Raw genomic sequence first — 25874 nt, 5'->3', positions numbered from 1 at the left:
TGAGAAAAGAGCTCCCAAGGACACATGGGAATTATCGTCAAGCTAGTTTTCATCACGCTCATATGATTCGTGTTCAGTACTTTGATAATTTGATATGTGGGTGGACCGGTGCTTGGGTACTGCCCTTACTTGGACAAGCATCCCACTTATGATTAACCCCTATTGCAAGCATCCGCAACTACAAAAGAAGTATTAAGGTAAACCTAACCACAACATTAAACATATGGATCCAAATCAGCCCCTAATGAAGCAACGCATAAACTAGGGTTTAAGCTTCTGTCACTCTAGCAACCCATCATCTACTTATTACTTCCCAATGCCTTCCTCTAGGCCCAAATAATGGTGAAGTGTCATGTAGTCGACGTTCACATAACACCACTAGAGGAAAGACAACATACATCTCATCAAAATATCGAACGAATACCAAATTCACATGACTACTAATAGCAAGACTTCACCCATGTCCTCAGGAACAAACGTAACTACTCACAAAGCATATTCATGTTCATAATCAGAGGAGTAATAATATGCATTAAGGATCTGAACATATGATCTTCCACCAAGTAAACCAATTAGCATCAACTACAAGGAGTAATCAACACTACTAGCAACCCACAGGTACCAATTTGTGGTTTGGATACAAGATTGGATACAAGAGATGAACTAGGGTTTTGAGAGGAGACGGTGCTGGTGAAGATGTTGATGGAGATTTACCCCCTCCCGATGAGAGGGTCGTTGGTGATGACGATGGTGATGATTTCCCCCTCCCGGCGGGAAGTTTCCCCGGCAGAACAGCTCCGCTAGAGCCCTAGATTGGTTCCGCCAAGGTTCCGGCTCGTGGCGGCGGAGTTTCATCCTGTAAGCTTGCCCACGATTTTTTCGAGGGTAAAAGCCTTCATATAGCAGAAGATGGATACCAAGGGGCCACCAGGGGGTCCAGGAGACAGGGGGCACGCCCAGTAGGGGTGGGCGCACCCCCCAACCTCCTAGCCAGGGTGTGGACCCCCTGAGGTGTTTCTTCCCCTCAATAATTCTTATTAATTCCAAAAATAAGTTTCTTGGAGTTTCAGGAGTTTTGGAGCTGTGCACAATAGGTTTCCAATGTTTGCTCCTTTTCCAGCCAGAATTCCAGCTGGCGGCATTCCCCCTCTTCATGGTAAATCTTGTAAAATAAGAGAGAATAGCCATAAGTATTGAGATATAATGTGTAATAACAGCCCATAATGCAATAAATATTGATATAAAAGCATGATGCAAAATGGACGTATCAACTCCCCCAAGCTTAGACCTCGCTTGTCCTCAAGCGGAAGCCGATATCGAAAAATATGTCCACATGTTTAGAGATAGAGGTGTCGATAAAAATAAAATACTGACATGAGGGCATCATGATCATTCTTATAGCAACAATATAAATAGATTTTATCATATGACTTCTTATGCTCAAGTAACAATCAATTCACAATGTCAAGCGTGGTTCAGAAACTTCATTGGGAGCTAGCAAACTGTAATATCAGTCATTGAAGCAATTGCAATTTATCACAACATCAGAAAGAGTCAAGATTAGAGCTTTTCAGCAAGTCCACACACTCAACTATCATGTAGTCTTCTACAATTGCTAACACTCATGCGGTACTTGTGGTTATAGAGTTTCAACCGGACACTTAGAAAGATAGGGGCTTATTGTGTTGCCTCCCAACGTATTCACCTTTAGGTGATGTCAACAATAATAGTCCATGCTAACTTACATCCAATTGGATATATATATATCATGATCTTTCAAACACGAGGAGCTTGCCAAAGGATAAAATGAAAAAGGGAAAGGTGAGGATCACCTTGACTCAAGCATAAAGTAAAAACATAAAGTAAAAGATAGGCCCTTCGCAGAGGGAAGCAGAGGTTGTCATGTGCATTTAGGGTTGGATGCACAAAATCTTAATGCAAAAGAACGTCACTTTATATTGCCACTTGTATATGGACCTTTATTATGCAGTCCGTCGCTTTTATTGCTTCCATAACAAGATCGTATAAAGCTTATTTTCTCTGCACTAATAAGTCATACATATTTAGATAGCAATTTTTATTGCCTGCAACATGACAACTTACTTGAAGGATCTTACTCAATCCATAGGTAGGTATGGTGGACTCTCATGGAAAAACTGGGTTTAAGGATATTTGGAAGCACAAGTAGTATCTCTACTTGGTGCAAGGAATTTGGCTAGCATGAGGGGGAAAGGCAAGCTCAACATGTTTGGAAGGTCAATGACAATATACTTTAACTGAGATGTGAGAAAACATAGACCATTACGTTGTCTTCCTTGTCCAACATCAACTCTTTTAGCATGTCCTACTTAATGAATGCTTCACAATCATAAAAGATGTCCAAGATAATATATTTGTATGTGAACCTCTCTTTCCTTATTACTTCCTATTAATTGCAACGATGACCAAAACTACGTTTATCAACTCTCAACAACTTTTATGCCTCATACTTTCTATGTGTGAAGTCATTACTATTCATAATATCAATATGAACTCTTTTATTCTCTACTTCCTCAAGATCATAGCAAGATAGCAAAGCCCTTGACTCAACACTAATCTTTATTATAGATAGCTCACGGACTCGATTACATAAAGAGATCACAAAGCAAAACTCAGAACTACTTGATATTAAAACTTCAATCTACTAGATCAAGATATTACTAAAAGGATCGAACTAAATAAAACGGTAAAGATAAGAGTGTGATGGTGATACGATACCGGGCACCTCCCCCAAGCTTGGCAGTTGCCAAGGGGAGTGCCCATACCCATGTGATTATGTCCTCGGAGGTGGTGAAGTAGGAGTTGTTGATGAAGTAGGCTTCTTCCTCAATTTACGCTTGAGTATAGTATTTTGCTCCTTTAGGTCCTCGATCCCTTGCTCAAGGCTTAATACTCTTTTGCACAATTCCTGTTTATTTTCCTGCAAGAGACGAAAAGGGATAAACTCAATCTTTGGCTTCTTTGCTCTATCGGGGAGGCTTGACTTCTTAAACTCCACATGCATGTCCCCAGGCTGAGGTAATGGGGCTTCGTCTTCGTCTGAACTCATTTCCTCTTTTCCCTTAGGCTCATAGTCTTCTTCTTCTTCAGAGGTCCAGCCATCATGCTCCAAGTCCCCATAGACCTTAGGGTCTGCAAGGTAATCAGCCACATAGCTTTCCCCTTCCGAATCCTGAGATGACATATTGCTCTAAATCTGTAACAGAACAGCTTGAAACAAAAACAGAGGATATTGGCGTGATACGGTGGTCAAAACCTTCGGGAGTTTATATAATGAATTTTTACCGACCAAAATACGTAACATGCAAGAAAACAGAGTCCGGGAGGCACACGAGGTGGCCACGAGACAGGGGGTGCGCCCAGTAAGGGTGGGCGCGCCCTCCACTCTCGTGGAGGCCTCGTGTCCTTCCTGGACTACTTCTTTCTTCCTAAAATTCTTAAATATTCCAAAACTGATAATTAGAATTGTTTTGTAGTCGGTTTACTTACCGTACCACATACCTATTCCTTTTCGGAGTCTGGAACGTTCTGGAAAGTGTCCCTTATGTATTCCTCCGAGGTTACGGTTTCAATAATATTAGTTTCAACATTGATAGGATTACCTGAGATATAATGTTTAATTCTTTGACCGTTCACCACCCTCGGATTTGTGCCCTCGAAGTTGTTGATTTTTATGGCACCAGAACATAGACCTCCTCGATAACGTAAGGACCTTCCCATTTAGAGAGAAGTTTTCCTGCAAAAAATCTTAAACGAGAGTTGAATAATAACACATAATCACCTATGTTAAACTCACGCTTTTGTATCCTTTTGTCATGCCAGTGTTTGACTTTTTCTTTGAATAGCTTGGCATTCTCATAGGCTTGGGTTCTCCATTCATCAAGTGAGCTAATATCAAACAACCTCTTCTCACCGGCAAGTTTGAAGTCATAGTTGAGCTCTTTAATAGCCCAATATGCTTTATGTTCAAGTTCTAGAGGTAAGTGACATGCTTTTCCATAAACCATCTTATATGGAGACATACCCATAGGATTTTTGTATGCAGTTTTATAGGCCCATAATGCATCATCAAGTTTCTTGGACCAATTCTTTCTAGATCTATTCACAGTCCTTTGCAAAATTAATTTGAGCTCTCTATTGCTCAACTCTACTTGACCACTAGACTGCGGATGATAAGGAGATGCGATTCTATGATTAACATCATACTTAGCAAGCATCTTACGGAAAGCTCCATGAATAAAATGTGAACCACCATCAGTCATAAGATATCTAGGGACTCCAAACCTCGGAAAAATAACTTCATTAAGCATTTTAATAGAAGTGTTGTGATCAGCACTACTAGTTGGAATAGCTTCTACCCACTTAGTAACGTAATCAACATCAACTAAAATATGTGTGTAACCATTAGAGGCAGGAAAATGTCCCATATAATCAAAGCCCCAAACATCAAATGGTTCAACAAAAAGAGAATAATTCATAGGCATTTCTTGATGTCTACTAACATTACCAATTCTTTGACATTCATCTCAAGATAAGCCAAATTTACGAGCATCTTTGAAGAGAGTAGGCCAATAAAATCCGGATTGCAATACCTTGTGTGCAGTTCTATCTCCAGCGCGGTGTCCTCCATATGATTCAGAGTGACACTTGCGTAGGATCTATTCCTATTCGTGCTCAGGTACACAACGTCTAATAACACCATCTACTCCTTCTTTATAAAGGTGTGGGTCATCCCAGAAGTAATGTCTTAAATCATAAAAGAACTTTTTCTTTTGCTGGTATGTGAAACTAGGTGGTGTAAATTTAGCAACAATGTAATTAGCATAATCAGCATACCAAGGAGCAGTATGAGAAGCATTAACGGCCGCTAATTGTTCATCAGGAAAGCTATCATCAATAGGCAGTGGGTCATCAAGAACATTCTCTAACCTAGACAAGTTGTCTGCAACGGGGTTCTCAGCTCCCTTTCTATCAATAATATGAAAATCAAATTCTTGGAGCAAGAGAACCCATCTAATGAGTCTAGGCTTAGCATCTTTATTTTCCATAAGATATTTAATAGCAGCATGATCAGTGTGAATAGTAACTTTGGAATCAACTATATAAGTTCTAAACTTATCACATGCAAACACAACTGCTAAGAACTCTTTTTCAGTAGTAGCATAATTTCTCTGGGCAGTATCAAGAGTCTTACTAGCATACTGGATAACATTCAATTTCTTATCAACCCTTTTCCCTAGAACAACACCTACAGCATAATCACTAGCATCACACATAATTTCAAAGGGTAAATTCCAATCAGGTGGCTGAACAATAGGTGCAGTGATCAAAGCTTTCTTAAGTATTTCAAATGCTTCTACACAATCATCATCAAAGACAAAAGGAATATCTTTTTGCAATAAATTAGTCAGAGGCCTAGAGATTTTAGAAAAGTCCTTAATGAACCTCCTATAAAAACCGGCATGACCAAGGAAACTTCTTATACCTTTTATGTCCTTGGGACATGGCATCTTTTCAATAGCATCAACTTTGGCTTAATCAACTTCAATACCTCTCTCGGAAATCTTATGCCCCAAGACAATGCTTTCATTAACCATAAAGTGGCACTTTTCCCAATTCAAGACAAGACAAGTGTCTTCGCATCTCTGCAAAACTCGATCAAGGTTGCTCAAGCAATCATCAAAAGAGGATCCATAAACGGAGAAATCATCCATGAATACCTCACAAATCTTTTCACAGAAGTCAGAGAATATAGCCATCATACATCTTTGAAATGTAGCAGGTGCATTACATAAACCAAAAGGCATACGTCTATAAGCAAAGGTGCCAAAAGGGCAAGTAAAAGTAGTTTTAGATTGATCCTTCGCTGACACAGGTATTTGAGAGAAACCAGAATAACCATCTAGAAAGCAGAAATATGTGTGTTTGAATAGTCTTTTTAGCATTTGATCAATAAAAGGTAAAGGGTAATGATCTTTCTTAGTAGCTTTATTTAATTTACGGAAATCAATTACCATCCTATAACCTGTAATAATTCTTTGCAGGGTCAATTCATCTTTATCATTAGGTACGACAGTAATACCTCCCTTTTTAGGAAAACAATGGACAGGGCTTACCCAATCACTATCTGCAACGGGATAAATTATACCTGCCTCAAGGAGCTTTAGTATCTCCTTTCTTACCACTTCTTTCATCTTGGGATTCAGTCGTTGTTGAGGATCTCTAACTGGTTTGGCATCAGCCTCCAAATTAATTTTGTGTTGACATAACGTGGGACTAATGCCCTTAAGATCATCCAGAGTATATCCAATAGCAGCATGATGCTTCTTCAGAGTTTTCAATAATCTTTCTTCTTCTTGCTCTGAAAGGTTAGCACTAATAATAATAGGATATATTTTCTTTTCATCGAGATAGGCATACTTAAGATTATCAGGTAATGGTTTGAGTTCAAACACAGAATCACCCTTGGGTGGAGGGGGATCCCCAAGAATTTCAACGGGAAGGTTGTGTTTCAGCATAGGTTCCTGTTTAAGGAACACTTCATCTATTTCCCTTCTTTCCTTCATAAACATATCATTTTCATGGTCTAGCAAATATTGTTCTAACGTATCAGTAGGAGGCACGGCAATAGAAGCAAGACCAATAATCTCATCCTTACTAGGTGATTCTCTATCACGAGGTTGTCTACGAAACTTAGCAAAATTAAACTCATGAGACATACCCTCTAAGCCAATTGTGACAGTATCCTTTTTACAATCAATCCTAGCATTAACTGTATTCAAGAAGGGTCTACCAAAAATAATGGGACAAAAATCATCTTGTGGGGAACCAAGAACAAGAAAATTAGCAGGATATTTAACCTTCCCACACAAGACTTCAACATCTCTAACTATCCCAACTGGTTTAACGGTATCCCTATTAGCAAGCTTAATAGTAACATCAATATCCTCTATTTCAGCAGGTGCAATATCATGCATAATTTCTTTATATAAGTCATAGGGTATTGCACTAGCACTAGCACCCATATCACATAAACCATGATAACAATGATCTCCTATTTTAATAGAAATAACAGGCATGCCTACAACAGGTCTATGTATCTTAGTATCTGGTCTAACAATATTAGCGGTCTCACCACAAAAATAAATAACATGCCCATCTAAATCATCATCCAAGAGATCTTTAACCATAGCAATACTAGGTTCAACTTTGATTTGCTCAGGAGGTGAGGAAAAGGAGGTTTCTCAACATAAGTAGTAGGAACAATAGGATCACTATAGGTGACAGTATTTTCTTCAACTGTAATAGGTGCAACTACATTTACTTCAACGGGAGGATTATATTTAAACCACTTCTCCTTAGGGAGATCAACGTGAGTAGCAAAAGATTCATAGAAAGAAGCTACTATCTCAGAGTCAAGTCCATATTTAGCGCTAAATCCACGAAAAGTATCAGTTTCCATAAAAGATTTAACACAATCAAACTTAGGTGTCATACCTGAATCCTTACCATCGTCGGAACCCCAATCTTCAGAGTTGCGTTTAATTCTTTCCAATAAGTCCCATTTGAATTCAATAGTCTTCAACATATAAGAACCAGCACAGGAAGTATCGAGCATGTTGCGATCATTGAGAGAATGACGAGCATAATTATTTTGAATAATCATTTCTCTGGAGAGCTCATGATTGGGGTATGAATATAACATTGAATTAAGCCTCCCCCAAGCTTGAGCGATGCTTTCTCCTTTGCGAGGCCAGAAATTATATATGTAATTACAATCACGATGAACAAGATGCATAGGATAGAACTTCTGGTAAAATTCCAACTTCAATCGTTTATAATTCCAAGATCTCGTATCATCACATAGCCTATACCATGTCAATGCATATCCCTTCAAAGATAAAGGGAAGACCTTCCTTTTGACAACATCATCGGGAATACCTGCAAGCTTAAATAATCCACAAACTTCATCCACAAAGATAAGGTGTAAATAGGGATGCAATGTTCCATCTCCTGCAAATGGATTAGCTAGCAGTTTCTCTATCATACCCGAAGGAATCTCAAAGTAAATATTTTCAAAAAGTTCAGTAGGTTGAGGAGCAACTCTTTGCTCTTCTGGTCGGGGTGAAGATACCCCGAACAAGCCCCTCAAAGGATTAGTTTCCATAGTGACAAGTAACAGAAAATTTCAGCACACTATATAAATGTTTCCTTACCAAGTTCCACTCACCAAAAGCGCTACACTCCCCGGCAATGGAGCCAGAAAAGAGTCTTGATTACCCACAAGTGTAGGGCATCTATCATAGTCCTTTCGATAAGTAAGAGTGTCAAACCCAATGAGGAGCAGAAGGAAATGATAAGCGGTTTTCAGTAAGGTTTTCTCTGCAAGCACTGAAATTGTAGGTAATAGATAGTTTTGTGATAAGATAAATTGTAATGAGTAACAAGCAATGAAAGTAAATAAAGTGCAGCAAGATGGCCCAATCCTTTTTGTAACAAAGGATAAGCCTGGACAACTTCTTATAATGAGAAAAGAGCTCCCGAGGACACATGGGAATTATCGTCAAGCTAGTTTTCATCACGCTCATATGATTCGCGTTCGGTACTTTGATAATTTGATATGTGGGTGGACCGGTGCTTGGGTACTGCCCTTACTTGGACAAGCATCCCACTTATGATTAACCCCTATTGCAAGCATCCACAACTACAAAAGAAGTATTAAGGTAAACCTAACCACAACATTAAACATATGGATCCAAATCAGCCCCTAACGAAGCAACGCATAATCTAGGGTTTAAGCTTCTGTCACTCTAGCAACCCATCATCTACTTATTACTTCCCAATGCCTTCCTCTAGGACCAAATAATGGTGAAGTGTCATGTAGTCGACATTCACATAACACCACTAGAGGAAAGACAACATACATCTCATCAAAATATCAAACGAATACCAAATTCACATGACTACTAATAGCAAGACTTCACCCATGTCCTCAGGAACAAATGTAACTACTCACAAAGCATATTCATGTTCATAATCAGAGGAGTAATAATATGCATTAAGGATCTGAACATATGATCTTCCACCAAGTAAACCAATTAGCATCAACTACAAGGAGTAATCAACACTACTAGCAACCCACAGGTACCAATTTGTGGGTTGGATACAAGATTGGATACAAGAGATGAACTAGGGTTTTGAGAGGAGACGGTGCTGGTGAAGATGTTGATGGAGATTGACCCCCTCCCGATGAGAGGATCATTGGTGATGACGATGGTGATGATTTCCCCCTCCCAGAGGGAAGTTTCCCTGGCAGAACGGCTTCGGTGGAGCCCTAGATTGGTTCCGCAAAGGTTCCACCTCATGGCGGCGGAGTTTCGTCCCGTAAGCTTGCCCACGATTTTTTCCAGGGTAAAAGCCTTCATATAGCAGAAGATGGATGTCGGGGGGCCACCAGGGGGCCTAGGAGACAGGGGCGCACCCCCACCCTCCTGGCCAGGGTGTGGGCCCCTTGAGTTGTTTCGTCCGCTCAATAATTCTTAATAATTCCAAAAATAAGTTTCGTGGAGTTTCAGGATTTTTGGAGCTGTGCAGAACAGGTTTCCAATGTTTGCTCCTTTTCTAGCCAGAATTCCAGCTGCCGGCATTCCCCCTCTTCATGGTAAATCTTGTAAAATAAGAGAGAATATCCATAAGTATTGAGATATAATGTGTAATAATAGCCCATAATGCAACTAATATTGATATAAAAGCATGATGCAAAATGGACGTATCAGTGTGGCTATCTCATATATATAAGGGTACATGAAGTGTACAAATACAATATACAAAGTATACACATAAGCTACATATAAAACATGATCTAACACCCTTCCTCAATCTTAACTGTGGCCTGAAGTACAAAGCAAGTTAAGATTGCGCCTACAACCTTCAAACTGAGGTTGTGGAAGTGGCTTCGTGAAGATGTCAGCAAGTTGATCTTTGGAGGAGATGAACTTGATATGAAGAAGCTTCTGTGCAACACGTTCCCTCACAAAGTGATAGTCAACTTCGATTTGCTTGGTACAAGCATGAAAAACTGGATTAGATGAAAGATATGTCGCACCAATATTATCACACCAAAGAACCGGTAGCTGCTCTTGAGAGACTCCCAACTCTCTCAATAGACTGTACCCAAATGAGCTCAGCCATGGCATTGGCAACTACCTTTTACTTTGCTTCAGTGCTACTCCGAGATATTGTGGCCTGCTTGTGCACACTCCAGGCGATCATGTTGCGACCAAAGAAGACAGCATAGCCCCCCGTTGATTGCGGGTCATCGAGACTCCCAGCCGAATCTGCACCCGAGAACGCCGAGAGAGCACTCGAGGAGGTAGACCGAAGATGCAAGCCATCGGAAACAGTATGAGAGAGATAACGCAGTATATGCTTCACAGCTGACCAATGTGAAGTCCGAGGAGCATGAAGATACTGACACACATGGTTTACCGCATAGGAGATGTCTAGCTGTGTGATAGTCAAGTACTACAAGCCACCAAGAATACTACGATACTCTGTAGCATCATCTGAAGGAAGCAAGGCACCATCCAAGGCTGATAACCAATCAGTTGCAGACATATGGGTGGTAGCATTCTTGCATTGCAACATACCAGCACATCGCAGCAAGTCGAAGGAATACTTATGCTGAGTGAGAGTCAGGCCAACAGGGGACCGTGAAACCTCCAGACCAAGGAAGTAATGGAGAGCACTTTGATCCTTGACAGCAAAATGACCACTCAGAGGAGATAGCAAACATAAACCAGCAGGTACATAGTAACCTCAGGAGGATGGAACATGAACAGAGGCGTGCTACGTCTTGAGCTTGCATTGGTTTTTCCCTTGAAGAGGAAAGGGTGATGTAGCAAAGCGGCATAAGTATTTTCCTCACTTTTTGAGAACCAAGGTATCAATCCAGTAGGAGGCTCCTCAAAAGTCCCAGGCACCTATACAAACAAACAAGAACCACGCAACCAACGCGATAAAGGTGTTGTTAATCCATTCACGGTAACTTGCGAAAGTGAGATCTGTTAGAGATAATAACATAAGATAAATATTTTTGGTATTTTTATGATATAGATTGGAAAATAAAAGATGCTAATAAAAGTAGATGGAAAACTTATATGATAAAAGATAGACCCGGGGGGCATAGGTTTCACTAGTGGCTTCTCTCAAGATAGCATAAGTATTACGGTGGGTGAACAAATTACTGTCGAGCAATTGATAGAAAAGCGCAGAGTTATGAGATTATCTAGGCATGATCATGTATATAGGCATCACGTCCGTGACAAGTAGATCGAAACGATTCTGCATCTACTACTATTACTCCACACATCAACCGATTCATGCCTGCATCTAGAGTATTAAGTTCATGAAGAACAAAGTAACGCATTAAGAAAGATGACATGATGTAGAGGGATAAACTCATGAAATATGATATAAACCCCATCTTTTTATCCTCGATGGCAACAATACAGTACGTGCATTGCTGCCCCTGCTGTCACTGGGAAAGGACACCGCAAGATTGAACCCAAAGCTAAGCACTTCTCCCATTGCAAGAAAGATCAATCTAGTAGGCCAAACCAAACTGATAATTCGAAGGGACTTGCAAAGATAACTTAATCACACGTAAAAGAATTCAGAGGAGATTCAAATATTTCTCATAGATAAACTTGATCATAAACCCACAATTCATCGGATCTCGACAAACACACCGCAAAAAGAGTTACATCGAATAGACCTCCAAGAAGATCGAGGAGAACTTTGTATTGAGATTCAAAGAGAGAGAAGAAGCCATCTAGCTAATAACTATGGACTCGAAGGTCTGTGGTAAACTACTCACAACTCATCGGAGAGGCCTTGGAGATGATGTAGAGGCCTTCCATGTTCGATTCCCCCTCCGGCGGAGCACCGACGAAAGCTCCAAGATGGGATCTTGCGGATACAGAAGGTTGCAGCGGCGGAAATAGTTTTTCGTGGTGCTCCTGGATGTTTTCGGGGTACATGGATATATGTAGGAGGAAGAAGTAGGTCGGTTGATGCTCGAGGGGCCCACGAGGGTGGGGGGCGCGCCGGGCACCCTCATGGCTGCCTTGTTTGTTGCTTGACGTCCACTCCAAGTCCCCTGGATTGCGTTTGTTCCAAAAAGATCACTCCCGAAGGTTTCATTCCGTTTGGACTCCGTTTGATATTCCTTTCCTTCGAAACACTGAAATAGGCACAAAAAATCAGCAATTCGGGCTGGGCATCCGGTTAGTAGGTTAGTCCCAAAAATGATATAAAAGTGTAGAGTAAAGCCCATAAACATCCAAAACGGGTAATATAGTAGCATGGAACAATCAAAAATTATAGATACGTTGGAGACGTATCAAGCATCCCCAAGCTTAATTCCTGCTTGTCCTCGAGTTGGTAAATGATAAAAACAGAATTTTTTATGTGGAATGCTACCTAGCATAATTCTCAATGTAATTTTCTTTATTGTGGCATGATTGTTCAGATCCAAATGATTCAAGATAAAAGCTTATAAAACATAAAAATAATAATACTTGAAGCATACTAACTAATAATCATGTCTTATCAAAATATCATAGCCAAAGAAAGCTTCATCCCTAAAAAATCATATAGTTAGGCCATGCTTCATTTTCATCACACAAAATACTCCCATAATGCACAACCCTGGTTTCAGCCAAGCAATTGGTTCATACTTTTTAACGCGCTTCAGCTTTTTCAACTCTTACGCAATACATGAGCGCAAGCCATGGACATAGCACTATATGTGGTATATGGTGGTGGTTGTGAAGACAAAAAGGGAGAAGATAGTCTCACAGAAACTAGGCGTATCAACGGGCTATGGAGATGCCCATTAATAGATATCAATGAGAGTGAGTAGGGATTGCCATGCAACGGATGCACTAGAGCTATAAATGTATGAAAGCTCAACAAAAGAAACTAAGTGGGTGTGCATCCAACTTGCTTGCTCACGAAGACCTAGGGCATTTTGAGGAAGCCCAATATTGGAATATACAAGCCAAGTTCTATAATGAAAAATTCCCACTAGTATATGAAAGTGACAACATAGGAGACTCTCTATCATGAAGATCATGGTGCTATTTTGAAGCACAAGTGTGGAAAAGATATAGTAGCATTGTCCCTTCTCTCTTTTCTCTTTTTTTATTTGGTGGGCTTCTTTGGCCTCTCTTTTTTGTATGGGCTTCTTTGGCCACTTTTTTTTATAAAGTCTGAAGTCCCATCTCGACTTGTGGGGGAATCACAGTTTTCATCATCCTTCCCTCACTTGGGACAATGCTCTAATAGTGAAGATCATCACACTTTTATTGATTTACATCTCAAAAATTACAACTCAATACATAGAACAAAATATGACTCTATGTGAATGCCTCCGGCGATGTACCGGGATATGCAATGAATCAAGAGTGACATGTATGAAAAATTATGAAGGTGGCCTTGCCACAAATACGATGTCAACTACATGATCATGCAAAGAGCAATATGACAATGATGGAGCGTGTCATAATAAAAGGAACGGTGGAGAGTTGCATGGCAATATATCTCGGAATGGCTATGGAAATGCCATAATAGGTAGGTATGGTGGCTGTTTTGAGGAAGGTAAATAATGGGTGCATGATACCGGTGAAGGTTGCGCTGCATTATAAAGGCTAGCATAGTCGAAGGGTGAGTGTGCGTATATTTATGGACTCACATTAGTCATAAAGAACTCATATACTTATTTCAAAAGTCTACTTGCCCTCGAAGCAAAGTACTACTACGCATGCTCCTAGGGAAGGGTTGGTAGGAGTTAACCATCGCGCGATCCCGACCTCCACTCATAAGGAAGACAATTAAAAGAGCACCCCATGCAACAAATTTGTCACACAACTTTTACCATGCGTGCATGCTACGGTACTTGCCAACTTCAACACAAGTATTTATCAATTTCATAATTACCCAACTAGCATGACTCTAACATTATGACCTTTATATCTCAAAACAATAATCAAGCATCAAATTGATCATAGTGTTTAATGCACTTTCTATGATAGTTTTTATTATACCCAACTTGGATGCTCATCATTCTAGGACCAAATTTATAACCATAGCAAATACTATTATGTTCTAAAAGACTCTCAAAATAATATAAGTGAAGCATGAGAGATCAAAAATTTCTTCAAAATAAAGCCACCGCCGTGCTCTAGAAAATATAAGTGAAGCACATAGAGCAAAACTATCTAGCTCAAAAGATATAAGTGAAGCACATAGAGTATTCTAATAAATTCTAAATCATGTGGGTTTCTCCCAAAAGTTGTGTACAGCAAGGATGATTGTGGAAATCTAAAAATCAAAGACTCATATCATACATGACGCTCTTAGCAAAACACATATCATGTGGCGAATAAAAATATAGCTCCAAGTAAAGTTACCGATAGACGAAGACGAAAGAGGGGATGCCTTCCGGGGCATCCCCAAGCTTAGGTTTTTGGTTATCCTTGAATATCTTGGGGTCCATGGGCATCCCAAGCTTAGGCTCTTGCCACTCCTTATTCCATAGTCCATCAAATCTTTACCCAAAACTTGAAAACTTCACAACACAAAACTCAACAGGAAATCTCATAAGCTCCGTTAGTGCAAGAAATAAAAACCACCACATAAGGTACTGTAATGAACTCATTATTTATTTATATTGGTGTTAAACCTACTGTATTCCAACTTCTCTATGGTTCATACCCCCCGATACTAGCCATAGATGCATCAAAATAAGCAAACAACACACGAAAAACAGAATCTGTCAAAAAGAAAACAGTCTGTAGCAATCTGTAACTTTTGAATACTTATGGAACTCTAAAACTCCTACGAAAATAGGAATTCCTTGGAAATTTGTCTATTGATCTACATAAATAAGAATCAACGCAAAAGCATGTTTCTGTGAATTACTAAAATTATTTTCGTGCGCGCAAAGTTTCTGTTTTTCAGCAGAATCAAATTAACTATCACCGTAGGTTATCCTATAGATTCTACTTGGCAAAAACACTAATTAAAACATAAAAACACATCTAAGCAGAAGCTAGATGAAAATTTTATTACTAAACAGAAGCAAAAATCAAGAAACAAAATAAAATTGGGTTGCCTCCCAACTAGCGCTATTGTTTAACGCCCCTAGCTAGGCATAAAAGCGAGAAAAGATCTAAGTAGTGCCATCTTTGGCATTCAATTCATAAGTAGCTCGCATGATAGATTCATCAGGTAATTTAAACTTCTTTATAGGGAAGTGTTCCATGCCTTTCCTTAATGGAAATTGGAATCTAATATTCCCTTCCTTCATATCAATAATTGCACCAATCGTTCTAAGAAAAGGTCTACCAAGAATAATAGGACATGAAAGATTGCAATCTATATAAAGAATGATAAAATCTACTGGCACATAATTCCTATTTGCAACAATAAGAACATCATTGATCCTTCCCATAGGTTTATTAATGGTGAAATCCGCAAGGTGCAAGTTTAAAGAGCAATCATCAAATTCATGGAAACTTAGCACATCACATAAAGTTTTCAGAATCGTGGAAACACTAGCACCCAAATCACATAAAGCATATCACTCATGATCTTTAATTTTAATCTTTATAGTAGGTTCCCACTCATCATAAAGTTCTCTAGGTATAGAAACTTCCAAATTAAGTTTTTCCTCATAAGATTGCATCAAGGCATCAAGAATATGTTTAGTAAAAGCTTTATTTTGACTATAAGCATGAGGAGAATTCAACACGGATTGCAACAAGGAAATACAATCTATTAAAGAACAATTATCATAATTAAATTCCTTGAAATCAATAATAGTGAGTTCAATGCTATTTAAAGTCTTGACCTCTCCAATCCCACTTTTACCAAATTTAGCATCAAGATATAAAAACTCTGAATATTGGGACGCCTTTTAACTAAAGTTGACTCATCTCTAGTCCAATAAAGATTCATATTGCAAAACAAGGATTTAATAGGGGACACATCAATAACTTTTAGATCTTCATCATTATTTTCATGGAAACTAGAAGAATGCGCTTTTACAAAGCAATCTTTCTTAGCACGCAACTTAGCGGTTCTTCCTTTGCACTCATCAATGGAAATTCTCATGGCTTTGAGAGACTCATTGATATCATGCTTAGGTGGAATAGATCTAAGTTTCAAAGAATCAACATCAAGCGAAAGCCTATCAACGTTCCTAGCCAAATCATCAACTTTAAGCAATTTTTATTCAAGCAAAGCATTAAAATTCTTTTGAGAGATCATAAATTCTTTAAGACTATTCTCAAAATCAGAGGGCATCTTATTAAATTTCCATAAGAGTTGTTGTAGGAATTACCATAATTATTAGAGGAATTACTAGGGAATGGTCTAGCATTAACGTTTCCTCTATAAGCATTGTTACCAAAATTATTCCTACCAAAAAATTCACATCCATAGATTCATTATTATTCTCAATCAAAGTAGAGAAAGGTATATCATTAGGATCAATAGGACCACTCTTAGTAGCAAACAATTTCATAAGTTCATCCATCTTTCCACTCAAAACTTTAATTTCTTCTATAGCATGCACTTCTTTACTAGTAGATCTTTCGGTGTGCCATTGAGAATAATTAGCCATAATGTTATCAAGGAGTTTAGTAGCTTCTCCTAAGGTGTTTTCCATAAAAGTGCCTCCCGCGGCCGAATCTAAAAGATTTCTAGAAGAAAAATTCAATCCGGCATAAATTTTTTGTATGATCATCCATAAGTTCAAACCATGAGTAGGGAAATTGCGAATCATTAATTTCATTCTTTCACAAGATTGGGCAACATGTTCATGATAAAGTTGTTTAAAATTCATAATATCGTTCCTAAGAGAGATGATCTTAGCGGGAGGAAAATACTTAGAGATAAAAGCATCTTTGCACTTATTCCATGAATCAATACTATTCTTAGGCAAAGACGAAAACCAAGTTTTAGCACGATCTCTAAGTGAAAACGGAAATAACTTCAATTTAACAATATCATTATCCGTATCTTTCTTCTTTTGCATATCACACAAATCAACAAAGTAGTTTAGATGAGTAGCGGCATCTTCACTAGGAAGGCCAGAGAATTGATCTTTCATAACAAGATTCAACAAAGCAGCATTGATTTCGCAAGATTCAACATCATTAAGAGGAGCAATCAGAGTGCTAAGGAAATTATTATTATTGGTATTGGAAAAGTCACACAATTTGGTATTATCTTGCGCCATCGTGACAAACAATCCAACACACAAGCACACAAAAAGGCAAAAGAAAGAGAGAGGAGATTGGGAAAGAGAGGGCGAATAAAATGGCAAGGGTGAATTGGGGGAGAGGAAAATGAGAGGAAAATTGGCAAATAATGTAATGCGAGGGAGATGAGTTTGTGATGGGTACTTGGTATGTCTTGACTTGAGCGAAGACCTCCCTGGCAACGGCGCCAGAAATCCTTCTTGCTACGTCTTGAGCTTGCGTTGGTTTTTCCCTTGAAGAGGAAAGGGTGATGCAGCAAAGTAGCGTAAGTATTTCCCTCAGCTTTTGAGAACCAAGGTATCAATCCAGTAGGAGGCTCCTCAAAAGTCCCACGCACCTACACAAACAAACAAGAACCTCGCAACCAACGCGATAAAGGGGTTGTCAATCCCTTCACGGTAACTTGTGAAAAGTGAGATCTGATAGAGATAATAAGGTAAGATAAATATTTTTGGTATTTTATGATATAGATTGGAAAATAAAAGATGCAAATAAAAGTAGATGGAAAACTTATATGATAAAAGATAGACCTGGGGGCCATAGGTTTCACTAGTGGCTTCTCTCAAGATAGCATAAGTATTACGGTGGGTGAACAAATTACTGTCGAGCAATTGATAGAAAAGCGCATAGTTATGAGATTATCTAGGCATGATCATGTATATAGGCATCATGTCCATGACAAGTAGATTGAAACGATTCTGCATCTACTACTATTACTCCACACATGACCGACTCCTACCTGCATCTAGAGTATTAAGTTCATGAAGAACAGAGTAACGCATTAAGAAAGATGACATGATGTAGAGGGATAAACTCATGCAATATGATATCAACCCCATCTTTTTATCCTCGATGGCAACAATACAATACGTGCCTTGCTGCCCCTGCTGTCACTGGGAAAGGACACCACAATATTGAACCCAAAGCTAAGCACTTCTCCCATTGCAAGAAAGATCAATCTAGTAGGCCAAACCAAACTGATAATTCGAAGAGCCTTGCAAAGATAACTTAATCACACATAAAAGAATTCAGAGGAGATTCAAATATTTCTCATAGATAAAATTGATCATAAACCCACAATTCATCGGATCTCGACAAACACACCACAAAAAGAGTTACATCGAATAGATCTCCAAGAAGATCGAGGAGAACTTTGTATTGAGATTCAAAGAGAGAGAAGAAGCCATCTAGCTAATAACTATGGACCCGAAGGTCTGTGGTAAACTACTCACAACTCATCGGAGAGGCCTTGGAGATGATGTGGAGGCCCTCCATGGTCCATTCCCCCTCCAGCGGAGCACCGGCGAAGGCGCCAAGATGGGATCTCGCGGATACAGAAGGTTGCGGCGGTGGAAATAGTTTTTCGTGGTGCTCCTGCATGTTTTTGGGGTACGTGGATATATGTAGGAGGAAGAAGTAGGTCGGTTGACGCTCGAGGGGCCCACGAGGGTGGGGGCGCGCCGGGCACCCTCATGGCCGCCTTGTTTGTTGCTTGACGTCCACTCCAAGTCCCCTGGATTGCGTTTGTTCCAAAAAGATCGCTCCCGAAGGTTTCATTCCGTTTGGACTCCATTTGATTATTCCTTTCCTTTGAAACACTGAAATAGGCAAAAAAACAGCAATTCGGGCTGGGCCTCCGGTTAGTAGGTTAGTCCCAAAAATGATATAAAAGTGTAGATTAAAGCCCACAAACATCCAAAACGGGTAATTTAATAGCATAGAACAATCAAAAATTATAGATACATTGGAGACGTATCAAGGCGTGTCAGCAGTGGACGGAGCAAATGCAAGACATCGAAGAACCGAGCCAAGTCGAACATGCCATGCACGAGGAGGCTGCTTAAGTCCATAAAACGCCTTAACAAGACAACACAAATGATGTGGATGAGCAAGATCAACAAAACCTGGAGGTTGCCGCATGTAAACCTCTTCCTCCGAGACCCCATGGAGAAGCATTCTGAACATCAAGCTGACGTAGAGACCACCCTTTGGCAACAGCCAAGGACAGAAGCAGATGAATGGTTGTACATTTGACAACTGGACTGAAGGTATCCTCATAATCAAGACCATACCATTGTTAAACCCTTTAGCCACCAACCGTTCCTTGTATCGCTCAATAGAACCATCATCATGCTTCTTTACCTTAAATACCCACTTGGAGTCCACGATGTTGACACCAGACACAGAAGGAACCGAGCACCAAGTATCGTTCCTCTGTAGTGCCTGAAACTCCTGCTCCATGGCACTGTGCCAATGAGGAATCTGAAGAGCCGCGGAATAGCGGGAGGCGGCAGAGGTGGCGGCGGAGACGGGGTCAATGAAGATGGCGATCAAGAAGTAGACCGTTCCCCAGATGCATCAACAAATTGACCAGGCAAAGGTAAACCAGATTTCTCAGGTGTAGTGGGAGTGGTGGAGGTGACCGGAAGTGCAGAAAAAGGAAAAACATTCTCATCAAACACCACATCACGTGAGATATAGACGTGGTTAGAGGGAACATGAAGACACTTGTACCCTTTATGAAGAGAACTATAACCAAGAAACACACACTTTTAGACCGAAACTCCAAGTTGCGTTGGTTATATGGACGAAGATGTGGCCAACACGCACACCCAAAGACCTTGAGAAACATATAATCAGGAACTTCATTCAGCAAGATCTCAAGTGGTGTTTTCATCTGACGGAGTCGTGTAGGGAGTCTGTTAATGAGAAAGCATGCAGTGGAAAATGCATCACTCCAAAACCAAAAAGGAATGGAGACATGGGCAAGCAAAGCAAGACCAGTCTCAACTATATGATGATGCTTACACTCAGCTACACCGTTTTGCTGATGTGTATGAGGACAAGACACACGATGTGTAATTGCAAGCTTATTAAAGAATGCATTGAGGTTGTGATACTCACCCCCCCCCCCAATTGGATTGCACATGAATGACTTTATGACTAAGCAGACGCTCAACAAGTGCTTGGAATTGCAAGAAAACATTAAATATTTCAGACTTGTGTTTAAGAAGAAAAGGCCAAGTGAACCGACTATAAGCATCGATGAAACTGACATAGTAATTATGACCACTAACAGAGGTTTGGGCATGGCCCCATACATCCAAAAACACAAGCTCAAGTTGTTTATTGACTACACGACTCGACTCAGAAAAGGAAGCTGATGACTCTTTCCTTGTTGGCGGGCATCACGAACTATATCAACATGTTTATTGGACATGACTGGAAGCTCATGACAATGAAGTAAATGGCGAAGGATGGGAGTGGCAGGATGACCAAGGCGTGCATGCCAATGTGATGGAGACACACGAACACCGCGGAAAGCACTAGGAGATGGTGGCACATCAAGTGCATAGAGACCATTACTGCGCAATCGACCTCTAAGGAGTACGTCCCTCGTGTCCCAGTCCTTAACAAAAAGATGAGAAGGATGAAATTCAGCAAGAACATTATTATCACGAGTAAGTTTAGGAACTGAAAGGAAACTACGTGAAACAGAGGGAACACGAAGGACATTAAGGAGACGTAATTGTTTGGATCGACGGGTAAGAAGTGATGTGTGGCCAATATGTGAGATGTGCATACCTTCCTGATTAGCAATGCGAACCTGATCTTGTCCATGGTACGGCTCCTGTGTAGATAGTTTGGCCATCTCACTCATCAGGTGATTGGTAGCTCCCGTATCCATGTACCAAGATGCATCAACTGAATAGGAAGGAGTATGTCCCTGCTCATGACTCGTCAAGGCAGCCTGCTTCTCATTACCCTTACCATTGTTCCCGATCCCCAAGAAATCCTGCTTGAAACGATGTTGAAAATGAGAGGCAAGGTGAAAGCCCACATAGCTGGCAGGGAACCTGAGCACCACAAGAAAGGCAGCAGGCATGGACTCGACCTCCCGTGGAGGTAGTGGTGTTCCGCAAATTAGGTGCAGTCGATGGAGGTTTGCCACCAGTTGGTGCTTTGTAGGGCTTGCCCTTCCTACACGTTGCACCACTGGCGGAAGGAAACTCGACGTAGAGCGGCGAGCTTGGATGCACTGTTCCGTGACAAGAAGGCGTGCATACAACTCACGCGGTTGGATGGGAGTGTCACGACCATTGATTTTCTCTGCCAAGTTGTCATAGTCGTCACCCATTCCATTGAGCATGTAAGAGGTGAACTCCTCTGGACCAAGAGCCTTGACAATGGAGGCAAGTGTGTCAGCCATACCTGTCACCTTGTTGAAGTAGTCGGTGACGGTGAGGTCATTAAGCTTCACCTCCCCTAGCGCAGTGCGAATAGCATGAGCACGCGCCTGGGACTACGAAGCAAAACTGGTATGAAGGGTCATCCGCGCGTCCTGAGACATAGCGCCGAAGATGACCAGTGACGAGACTCCCTCCGTGAGAGAGGATTGGATAGCAGAGAGGATGGCTTGATCCTGAGCCACCCAAGCATGATGCGCCGGATGATATGGCGGAGGGCACGGTAGTGTGCCATCAACATAACCCTCGAAATAGCGACTACGGAGAAGCGGCAACACCTGCGCATGCCACGCACTACAAAAAAAGACACATCCGTGACATTTTGGGCCGAACGAAAAAAAATTGTCATACTTATGACACTTCTATGACGATAATTGTGACAAAACCCGGTATCATCATATATGTGGTGCGGTTCTACTTCTATGACAAAAAATCATGACATAAAATGGGATTTTCGTCCTGGGCGGGCCGGAGACGCAGCTGCATGACATTCTTTTGGCCGTCCATGACGGAAAAAACCATGGTAGAAGCGAGGGCGAGGAAAATATCAGGGCGTTCCCGGTTACGGTGGGTGGTCGGGGCCGAGCGATGCGCGTTTCTGTCATAGACGCATGCGCGTGGGTGCGAGCCGTTGAGCTCTAACTGAACCCGAGCAAGGCGTTGGGCTCTAACTGAACCCGAGCGATTGCACTGCAGGCTACGCATTACTGAACCCGAGCGATCGATCGATGGCTATTAACTAAACCTGATCAAGCGATTCCTTTGCTACTGCTGCTAACTAAAGCCGATCGATGCTGCCTCTGGGTGAATAGTGAGTGTTGCTAGGGGGGTTTGGATGAACAGTTCCTGGTGGGGGTGGATGAACAGGACCTCGTGGTGTTGCCTCTGGATGAACAGGACCCCGATTGATCGAGCCGGTTGGGGCTAGATGAACAGGACCCCGTGGAGGGCAGAATGAATAGGACCACCCCGTGGAGGGCTGGATGAATAGTAGACGGTGGAGGGCTGGATGAACAGTAGCTCGTGGAGGGATGGTTGAACAGGAGCCTGTGGAGAGGGCTGGTTGAATAGTAGCCGGTGGAGTAGCGCGCGATGGAGGCTGGATGAACAGGAGCCCGTGGATGAATAGTCATAGGTGGAGGCTGGAGGAGGTCGACGGTGGAAATGAACAGTATCCCGTGGAGTCCCGTTTTGCGGTACGCCACACCCCTCCCAATGAACAGGACCCCTGTTTCGACCGTAGCGCTCCAACACAAGTCTGTTTCCTCCGTTTTGCAGTACGCCACACCCCTCTCGATCAATAGGACCCCCGTTTCGACCGTAGGAGGTCTGTTTCCTCCGTTTTGCGGTACGTCAGACCCCTCCCGATGAACAGGATCCCGTTTCGAACGTGGCCGGTCGAACACAAGGTCATTTTCCCCGTTCTGCGGTACACCAGGCCTCGTTTCCATCGGTTGTTCCGTCCAAGCCGGTTGGCTCCCACGCGTTCTATTGCCTCCTGATGAACACGACGCATTCTGTTGCCTCCCCATGAACACGACGGAGACGCAGTTTCTCCGTTCCGACCCAGCCATGTACAGGAGCCCTGGCCGTACGTACGCGCGAGTAGGCGTTCGAGACCCCGCCTGTATGTACGTATGTGGCCGTATTTACTTTCTTGCACCCTGGCCGCTGTACGTACGTGTACATGCTACGTGCACGCCTCTACTACGACACGTGCGCGCCTCTACATCGACCAGTATGTACATACATGTTCGCGACCAGAGTGACAACGCTACGTACGCTTCGACCAGGTGGGTCCTGACTGTCAGGCACTTCCTTGCGTGCGAATATGTAGCTGGTGGGTCCCAGCAATCAGGGGGGCGAATCAGTTTTTTGCCCGAATGCACTTCTTGCGTGCGAAGATGTAGCTGGTGGGTCCCAGCTGTCGGGGGAAACATTTTTTCACTAAATACGGTGGCCCGTCCGGTGGGTCCCCGCTGTCATGTGGAGGAATAATTATTTTGCGCGTAATAAGGAGGCACTTCCTTGCTGCGGCCGTGGACCCAGCTGTCAGCCTCTCCACGTACAATCCATGTCCGATCGAAGCCGTTCCTTGACCACGTTGACCACGCCGCGCCGAGAGCACCAGGGCGGTGGACGACGGTGAGGCCTAGGAAGGGGACGGCGTGGAGCCGGGGAAGACACGGGAGTGGATGCCCACGCTTAGAGGAGTATGAGGGTTCACTGGTTCGCTGCGGTGTGAGGCTGCCGTCGCCGCAGAATGACAGGGGGTGTGGGTGAGTAGAGGGATGGCCTGGCCAGCGGTGGGAGTAGTAGGGGGCGGTGAGGCCTCCGCGCATCGCAGCCGGGCACGGGAGGCAGGAGCACGAGGCATGACCGGCGCTGGTTTGGGCGGCTGGAGCAAGAAGACCAGAGGTTGAAGAAGCACTACGGCCGTTGGATGGACATCGTACGGACATTGGAGCTAGAATCGTGCATATGACTAAGTTGACAAAGCCCTCCATCCCCGTGAACTTAGTAGGCCCACAAGTCAGCCTACCACTATACTGGGTCCCAGCTAGCAGGGGAAGTATTCATTTTTTTGTGCGCAATAAGGAGGCACTTCCTTGCGTGTGAAGATATAGCTGGTCGGTCCAAGCTGTCAGCGGCGGTAACGTTTTTTCCGTGAAATACAGAGGCCCTTTCAGTGGGTCCCAGATGTCAGGTGGAGGAATAATTATTTTGTGCGTAATAAGGAGGCATTTCCTTGGGTGCGGTCTGGGACCCAGCTGTCAGCCTCTCCACGTACAGTCCACTTCAGATGCATGTCGGTCGTTGACCATGTTGACCAGGCTGCGCCGAGAGCACCAGGGCAGTGGACGATGGCGAGGCATAGGAAGGGAATGACACGGAGGCAGGGAAGACTCGGTAGTTGTTTCTCACGCGGAGGGGAGTACGACTATATGAGGGTTTACTAGTTCGTCTGCCATCGCCGGAGAATAACAGCAGGTGTGGGTGAGTAGAGGGATGGCTATACCAGCAATGGGAGTACGATGGGGCGGTGCGGCCTGTGCGGCAGCATAGCCGTCCGCGGGGAGGAGGGAGCAGGCAGTCCCGCCGGTGCTTGTTTGAGCGGCTAGAGCAGGAAGAGCAGAGATTGAAGAAGCACGACGGCCGTTGGATGGAAATCCAACAGTCACTGCTTGTGCGTCAACCTTTTTTTAGGAAAGCCTCAAATCTGTGGAAAACAACATACATCCCATCTGCCATTATTTCTACTATCTTACAGCCCATTTGCTAGTTCTTAAGGTTTTTTTTGGAGCCCATATTCTTTTTGTTAGCATTACAGCCCATATTGTGGCCACGGTTAAAAAATTATAAGAAATTTTGCATATTTCGGTGCGGTCCGAACTGTTTTTAATCCCGAAATTTCGAGTCACATTCAAACTGATTTTAAAAATAAATGTATCAATATAAAATCCAACAAATTGTCCACGCATAAAAATCAATGCAATTTAAAATCTCGAAATGAAAAAAAGAAATTTGAAACTAATTGCCGGTTTGATGTGTTTTAAAAATGTACAACCCATTTCTCATTACTGATAGGCCATTTTCTCGGCGAGCCAAATGAAGCTCTCCTCGTCTTGAAAGATATTCAGCCCAACAGGCCTAACAAAGCGACTTGGGAAATCACAAAAAAACTGGGATGTGGCCATGGACCCAGCTGTGGCCATGGACCCAGCTGTCAGCCTCTCCACGTACAGTACTCTTCTGATGGAAGTCGGTCGTTGACCACATTGACCACGCCACGCTGAGAGCACCAAGGCGGTGGATGACGGTGAGGCCTAGGAAGGGGACAACACAGAGCCAGGGAAGACGTGGCAGTGGATGCCCACGTGGAGAGGAGTATGAGGGTTCACTGGTTCGGCTGCGGTGTGAGGCTGTCGTCGCCGCAGAATAACAGGGGGTGTGGGTGAGTAGAGGGATGCCCTGGCCAGCGGTGGGAGTAGTAGGGGCGGTGAGGCCTCTGCGGCATCACATCCGGTCACGAGAGGCAGGAGCACGCGACACGACCGACGCTGCTTTGGGCGGCTGGAGCAAGAAGACCAGAGGTTGAAGAAGCACTATGGCCGTTGGATGGACATTTTACGGTCACTGGAGCTAGAATCGTTCATATTGACTAAGTTGACAAAGCCCTCCGTCCCTGTCAACGTAGTAGGCCCACAAGTCAGCCACCCACTATGGTGGGTCCCAGCTAGCAGGGGGTATTCTTTTT

The sequence above is a fragment of the Triticum aestivum genome, chromosome 7B (assembly GCF_018294505.1).
Source record: "Triticum aestivum cultivar Chinese Spring chromosome 7B, IWGSC CS RefSeq v2.1, whole genome shotgun sequence".
NCBI lineage: Eukaryota > Viridiplantae > Streptophyta > Magnoliopsida > Poales > Poaceae > Triticum > Triticum aestivum.
Note: the sequence above shows the minus strand (reverse complement) of the source record.